The sequence below is a fragment of the Ictidomys tridecemlineatus genome, unplaced genomic scaffold, assembly GCF_052094955.1.
Source record: "Ictidomys tridecemlineatus isolate mIctTri1 unplaced genomic scaffold, mIctTri1.hap1 Scaffold_295, whole genome shotgun sequence".
In the NCBI taxonomy this organism is placed as follows: Eukaryota; Metazoa; Chordata; class Mammalia; order Rodentia; family Sciuridae; genus Ictidomys; species Ictidomys tridecemlineatus.
Window position 1 is genome coordinate 465227 of NW_027522374.1, and position 7184 is coordinate 472410.

Below are 7184 nucleotides of genomic sequence, written 5' to 3' on the forward strand. Positions count from 1 at the left end.
ATCCCCAGCCCTGATGATTGAATTATTAACAATGTATAACCTACATTCTTTTGACAAGACATCCTGTTTATTAAGGTCAATATCTTAAACCAGTTCTAGCTTTTCTTTTAATCAAATAACCCAAGAAAAGCAAAATCTAGTATATCCTCTGGATGGTCTGAAAGCTACTTGATGTTGTAATACCAGTTTCCTTCATAAAAGCTTTCATCCACATTGTTTGTTTTAACAAGCAAGATGTAACAGGAATCATGATTTTCCACGTACATATTCTAGAAAAGGAATCAGAAGCAAGTAGCTAAGTGACCTGCCTGAGCTCAAACCATTGATTAGTGGGGTATGGGAGGTCTAGAACTCCAACTTATTCCCTCAACATATATCACTAAATGCCTGTTATGATGTTGCAGGCTTTGGATTGGGTGTTGCAATTTATCAATGAACAAAATAGAAAAAAAATACTTGCCTTCATAAAACCTAAATTTTAGAAAATAGAGTAGACAACAAACAAATAGGTAATATATAGGGTGTATAAATAATACATGTTTATGGAGAAAACTACTGCAGTAACAACTGATATTTGTAAGTTGTGAGGCAAGTTGCAGTACAAAATTAGGTAGTCAGTATGTTTCACTGCAGATGTGGCTTTTGACCAATGCCTGAAAAAGATGAATTACATGACTTGTGAAAATATTGAGAAAGAGTCATTGCAGAAGGAAGGTCCCAAGTAGAAACTTCCTGCTGGGCTTGAGAAACACAGTAGAAGTTCTAAATTAATTTAGCCTAATTTGCTATTCCCATTTTCAGGTCCTTTTGCCATAAAATTCTACTAGGCAAATCTACACAAATTTAGCCTATCAGATAAAAGTTGTAAAATCCACAGTCATTATATTATCCCCCAATACACCTATTATATTGATACTCTTAGATGTTATATTATAAACTTATCCTTCACTCATTAATGGTGCTGTAAAGTAACTAAAGTGGCTAGCAACTAAGTACACAAAGTATTAATTTAGCTTCTTATTCAACCAAAAAAATGACTGTGGCTTCTCTAAATCCTCTTCATTCTAGGAAATAATTTAGACTTATCAGTGATTTGTTCAGGACATAATAAGACTTTTAGAAAGCTACTGTTTAAAAAGCCCTTATGAAAAATTACATTTTATAATGCAAAGTAAATTTGAACAATAACTTGAATTTTAAATTTCTAATTATATACTACCAGAATTTCTTTTTTTGCAGGTAGAGCCTCAAAATACATTAGTCAATATTAATAGTGTCTTATCATCTTAAGAGGTTAATTATATGACCACCATTTATCTAAATTCTATAATCATACACCATTTCTTGAGTATTTTTTAAATGGTAGAGAGCCTAGTCTTATTGTCCTAAATTAAGTCTTAATAACATTTTCCCATAAAATCTGTAATTATTACATATAAGACATAACAATTAACAAGTAAATTCTGCACCTACCATATGGTGCTTACTGCTATCTAAGTCATAAATACAGCAGCACATTTTAAGCAGACTACGCAAATGGATTCTCAGGTTTACAACAGTTTGCAGAAAATTTCTCATATATTTCATTTTGCTTCTATTTCCTCTAAGTCACTTCCAAGAAAATGCATACAGAATACATTCTTTATTTCTTCCTTTTAATTCAGTGTCCAAACACCACATGTGGAATAACAAGGATTCCAATCACAAAGAGCCAGCTAACTGCTTCATTGAAATATTTTTAAAAGGAAGATTCTAATATGTAATTTTTTGAAAATTCAAACTTTGTTAAAGTATACTTTAAAAAAATTTTCTGTATTTTCAAAAAGCCGAAAACTATGGCGGAACTATTTTTTGCACAATAATAATAAACAGTAAAAAATTAACTTTTAAAAATCCTATTGGTCCTGCAGCCTCCTGCCAGAGTCCCACACAATAGCAAATACCTAGGATGAGAATGGCTCCAGTGGAGCAACACTAATACATTTGACACAGCTTTCACCCCATCATTATGCAGAGGAGCCTCTGCTTATCCCTTTGTAAATTGGAGACTCTTTTAACCAGGAATCCCAGGATGAAATGGAACCATTTTCCTCAAGGCAAAACAAATCCTTCTCCAATGAATTTTGTTATTGTTTATTGTTACACTGTTTTATCAGCACTAAACTGTATGAAAGCTTCAATTAGTTCTTGATGAATGATCCCATAGAAGCATGTAGTTTCATTTCCCCTGCCACCAGATATTTCACTGAGTGTTATTAAATGAAATATAATTGGGATAAGATTCAGGAAACTTATAGAGGCTGTACTGCTCTCAGTTCAGCCTAAAATGGTTAGTCATCAGTAGAGCTGAATCACATCTGATGCACTGCACATATAAATTTCTATTGCTGGATCCTAGGGAGCACATAGAGGCACTAGGTACAGTCTGATGCACAATTTCTGCCCTTTAGAGAGGATAAAGGCCAATGGTGAGGTGCCCAGTTTGGTGCTAGGTCAATAGTCATTATCTCCTTAAGGAGCAAAAAGCATCTATATCAGTCTCCGCTTTATATGTTATATAACAACTATTTTACTATTTCAGCAGAGGCCATCAGAGCCCATTTCTCTTTGGTATAAAAACCCTAATTTTAGGGTTTTATTAACATAGAGAACATTAATACATAGGACAAAAGACAAATTTTTCTGCCTCCCTTGTAAACGACCTTACCTTGTTGTAGTCAATGAAATGTAGAATAGAGGTGTGGTACTTCTGAGAAAGCAGATTAAAGAGGATAGATTCAGCTCAGATCACTTTTTTAAAAAAAACCTTTCTATCGTTCTCCCTTTTTCTGGCCGTCAGTGCATAAGTGATAACTGGAACTTCAAGACATGACCTTGAGACAAAAATCACATGGTAGGATATTAATGCAGAAAAATAGAAGTCTGACTGTGAGGAATTTTTAATTATAATTTTGAACAGAGATTTAGAAAGTGTGGTCTGTGCATACTTCAGGTACTCAAGTCATTTTTTGAGGAATACACAAGGTCAAAATTTTTGTCATAATAATACCAAGACATAATTGATTTTTTTGAGAGTGATCTTAATTATATCAGTTGTGCAAAAATAAAGGTGGTTAAAACTCCTGGAATTTTAAACTAAATGATTCTAGTAGTCACTACATTTTTCACCACCACAGAGCCATAATTAATAAATGAATGGTTTGACTAATTCATTATTAATTGAAGAATTTCCTTTCAGATTGTATTCAGTGAGGCAGTAAAAATCCATAGTTTAATTAAATCTTGAAACTTGAGTATATATCAAGTTTTTAGTATCCCATGTGATTAAATGGGAAATACACAAAAAGTTATTTTGTTATATATTGAAGTAAGACGGGTCTTTGGGGGGAAAGCATTTGCTCAATTGAGTCACAAGCTGAAATAGCTATTCTTTCATGGAATATATCCTTTTACTTGGAAAAAATGACTGAAAATTGGTTATCCAGTCATGAGTATTTGGCAGATATTGTATAGAAAATTATTGAATTAAACTATCAGAGAAAGAGAACAACAGCATTTGTGGCCAATGATCAGATTTAAGTTCTAAAATGATTAAGATTTTCTGATAAAATTGGTGAGAACATTAATGAATAAATATGATATTTTCATATATGGAAGATATGCAAAACTCATAATCTATATGTTCACAATAACCAATATGTGGTGCTACAAAATCATTCATGGTCGAGAGATTCACTCAAAATGCATAAGAAACAGTTCAATGGATTTAATGTAATGAAGTATAAAAAAAACTTATTGATATGATTTCATATTTCAGATTATAACCTTAAAAAACAACCACTTGCTGAGTTTTGATATAATATCAAAGAAGAATATCTGTGAGTACCTATAATGACAACTACATATCTATGGGAGACTGGAGTTTATTCCTATACTTTGATCATACTATATTGCAGCACATGAAATGAAGAAGCAGATATAAAAATAGACTATTGACTATTAATTTCAACATTGAAGAGAGATGAAATAGTGTAAAACAATGTCATACTTTTTCTTTTTTTCTTTGGGAAATTTTTATTTTTATAAAATATATGTTCTTAATGTTAGCATATAATGGGTTTAGTACTGCTTTTAAAAATTTTTTTAAAAATAAAATTTTTTCTACATTTTAATTTCCAATATGCAAAAAGTCACAATATAACCCACAAATAAAAGTAATGAGATTAGAAATTTTAAGAGCTACAGATCCAGCACATGGCCCCTCAACTTCAATATATGTGAACATTATTACTGACACCAGAAGAGATCTCATTTTAATAGTGAGTAATTTACTTTGAAGCAGAAATCCAGAGTTTAAGACTTGTTATTTTATCTCTGTGGGGCTCATAGTATATCTTATGAACCTTCTTCAAATATTCCATTAAGTTAGAAATACTCAATAGCAAAAGAAATTTGTTAGGGTAAATTTTATGACGTGACTATGATCACAAAAGGAAAATAGATTCCTTCCATTTAAAAAGAGAAAATTAAAGTTCAAAAGAATATAGTTTTTGATATTGCAATTAAACCAATACAGGGGGAGTATGTAGAATAGACAGAAATGTCCATGGTTAATTTTTCTAAATGTTGAAACTATTATTTACTCTAAAACTCTTAAGAATCAGAATGCTTCCTACAACTTTTTAAAAGTGAATAAACAAGAATTACCTTACAATTCTAGATTCTTATGCAATTTTCCTCAAGACAAAGCATATTTTCTAGAACTCTCCCAGCGCATTTAATAATTTAGTTTAAAATAGTAGCATTTACTATTCAAATATCTTTTCAAAATTAAGATGGGTCAGTCATTTAAACCTCAGATTTTATATATTTAACAAAAAGATAATCAAATTTACTTCTTAGGGTTTCTGTGAGATTTTTTTAAAAAAAGACAACAAATACGAAAATACTCAAAACACCTGGAACATAACAGTTGCTTACTATTTTGGTTTTCTTTTAACACTTTCATTTTCTTAGAGAACCTCTAATAATAAAACAGCTCACATCCAATGTGGTGGCCATGAAAACATGTCTCTCAGATCTCTTACAACTGCAACTAAGGATAACTGATGTTTGACCTCAGTTTCCATTACAGCCACAACTTTGGCACCAAGGCTGTGCTTCTCATAGACTGCTTCTATTTCTGAAAAATAACAATTGTTAAACTCTAGGAATAAAAGTGTGGAAATTCAGAAAATTAAGTTGCCCAAAGTTACAGAGATAAATATATGTTAATGTTTAAGTGATTTTTGTTACGGTAGAAAGTTGTCCATATGATGTGGAACTATAGACACTTGCAAAATGGTCTGAATATAAAGAAGACACATAGAGTAACAGACAGTAAATGTTGTCATCATTTAACCTGAAAAAGTTGTAACCACAATTTCTATTCTGAGATTCAAACCCATTATTTTTGTGCATGATATCTTGTAGCCATATCTATATTTTAATTGTTAATATTAAGTTAATTATATATTCTATTGAATTCTATCATACATTCAAGCTTTAAACACACACACACACACACACACACACACACACACACACACCCCACCATAATATTTTATCCCTCTTTCAAATGTAGAATGACATTATAACCTTATGAAAATAAATAAATGAGGGAGAGAAAAGAAAATTAATATGACCCACTTCCTGCTCCTGATCCCTATAATCTCAAAATTAATGCATTCTGAATCAGCTTTCCAAATCGTTTTAGAAATAGAATGTCACAGATAGAATTTTTTTAATGTTTTATTATAATCAAACCTAGACTACATGGAAAATAATAAAAAGTAAAAATGAAAACAAACTATTGCTGTAAGAATTTATACTTTCTTAATATCTGTATATTTCAGAAACTTTTCTTAGACATTTGATTTATTTACACTCATAATATTAGTTTATATCCAATATCAAAACTTATCAAATTTCAATTTTTGACAAAACTATATTCTCTGGTAAAGCAGAAATTTTAGAGTGGAAAATAGTGGCAGCAACATGAATGGTAATGAGATAACTACAGTAATGATGGCTGAGTACACATCACTCTTATAGGGCTTTTTCTGACATTAACATAGTTCTGCAATGTCGCAAGCAAGTAGACAAATCAAATAAAAATTTTTCCTAAAAAAAAATCAAGATCAATTACTTATCATTAGAGAACTTGTTCTTCTGACTTATCTGCCCTCCCAGAACACAGATAACATGAACAGAGAGAATTCAACCATGCAATTCCCTAATGATCTGTTGACCATTAATGTATTATTTTTCCCAGAACTTATTTTAGACTAAAGAAATATAGATACAAGCCTTTCAGTTCTAAGCTTTCTAAATGGATAATTAGATATTCCATCAATTAAAATTGTGCAAGTAAAATGTGAATATTTCAAAAGTAGATTGTAGTTCTCAGTTTGATGTATAAACAAATCCAGTAAACAAAGCCAACAAGTTTGTTTGTTTGTTTTGAATATCAACAAACTGATTATATTGTTCATATGGAGAAGCAAAAGACCCAGAATAGCCAACACAACATTGAAGGAGAAGAACAAAGAGAACTGACACTGCCCTTCTTCAAGATTTACTCTGAAGCTACAGTAACAGAGAGGTAGTATTGGAGAAAGACTTGACAAATAGAGACCTACAGATAAAAAGGAGCAAAGGAAATATAACAGAAAATATGGTCCTTCTAACAAATGGTGTTCAAATAACTTAACATCCAAATGTAAATATATAAATTTAGACAAAACTTCACATACTTCATAAGAATTAATTCAGAATGGAACACAAATCTAAATTTAAAAATATAAAAATTATAAAATATCTAGACAATAATATAAGAGAAAATCAAGATAACTTGGCTTGGGCAATGATTTTTTAGATGCAATTTCAAATGCATGTTCCATTAAATAAAAAGTTGATAAACTGGACTCCAGCACAATTAAAAACAACTGCTCTGCTAAAGACATTGTCAACATATACCACAACAATTTTCTTACACAAGCCAAAATCCAGAACATTGACAACACCAAATGCTGGCAAGGATCATGAGCAGCAGGAACTCTCATTCATTGCTACTGGGAATGTGAAATTGTATAGTCAATTTGGAGGGCAGTTTAAAAGTTTCTTACAAAACTAAATATACTATT